Below are 754 nucleotides of genomic sequence, written 5' to 3' on the forward strand. Positions count from 1 at the left end.
TGGCTGAAGTCGGACGCTTAACCGACTGCGCCACCCAGGCGCCCCAGCATCTCTCTTTTTTTAAAATTTTTTTTTCAACGTTTTTATCTATTTTTGGGACAGAGAGAGACAGAGCATGAACGGGGGAGGGGCAGAGAGAGAGGGAGACACAGAATCGGAAACAGGCTCCAGGCTCCGAGCCATCAGCCCAGAGCCCGACGCGGGGCTCGAACTCATGGACCGTGAGATCGTGACCTGGCTGAAGTCAGACGCTTAACCGACTGCGCCACCCAGGCGCCCCATCTCTCTTTTAAAAAAAAAAAAAATGTTTCTTTATTTTTGACAGACACAGAGAGACAGAACATGAGTGGGGGAGGGGCAGAGAGAGAGGGAGACACAGAATCCAAAGCAGGCTCCAGGCTCCGAGCTATCAGCACAGAGCTCGATGTGGGGCTGAAACCCATGAACCATGAGATCATAACCTGAGCTGAAGTCTGACACTCAACCAGCTGAACCACCCAGGCACCCCTAAAAAATGTGCATCTTTCAACTTTAGAATCACACTTACTATGGCAAATGACCACACCAGGAGATCTACAGGATAAACTGAAATCTACTAAGAAAATAGCAGATTTGGCTCTTTTATCACATGCAAAATAGTATGATTTTCTTTATTGCTCTGTTGACCTTTTACATTTAGTTGAAATAATGTAGGTTAAAAGCGTGTGTGATGTGACACAAGTGTATCAAACTGATGGTGACTGTCACCATGGTA

At 46.7% G+C, this 754-nt stretch overlaps 1 long non-coding RNA gene across 1 annotated transcript in view; it reads left to right on the forward strand.

Moving 5' to 3' along the window:
* LOC121034921 (uncharacterized) overlaps positions 1-370 on the forward strand; it is a 6,030-nt gene extending 5,660 nt beyond the window's left edge. The window contains exon 4 of the long non-coding RNA XR_005792671.1: positions 326-370. This is a non-coding gene — a long non-coding RNA (uncharacterized LOC121034921). The remainder of the gene's footprint in view (positions 1-325) is intronic.
* Positions 371-754: the final 384 nt, after the last annotated feature.

The sequence above is a fragment of the Herpailurus yagouaroundi genome, unplaced genomic scaffold (assembly GCF_014898765.1).
Source record: "Herpailurus yagouaroundi ecotype Mexico unplaced genomic scaffold, PumYag 160, whole genome shotgun sequence".
Classification (NCBI taxonomy): Eukaryota; Metazoa; Chordata; class Mammalia; order Carnivora; family Felidae; genus Herpailurus; species Herpailurus yagouaroundi.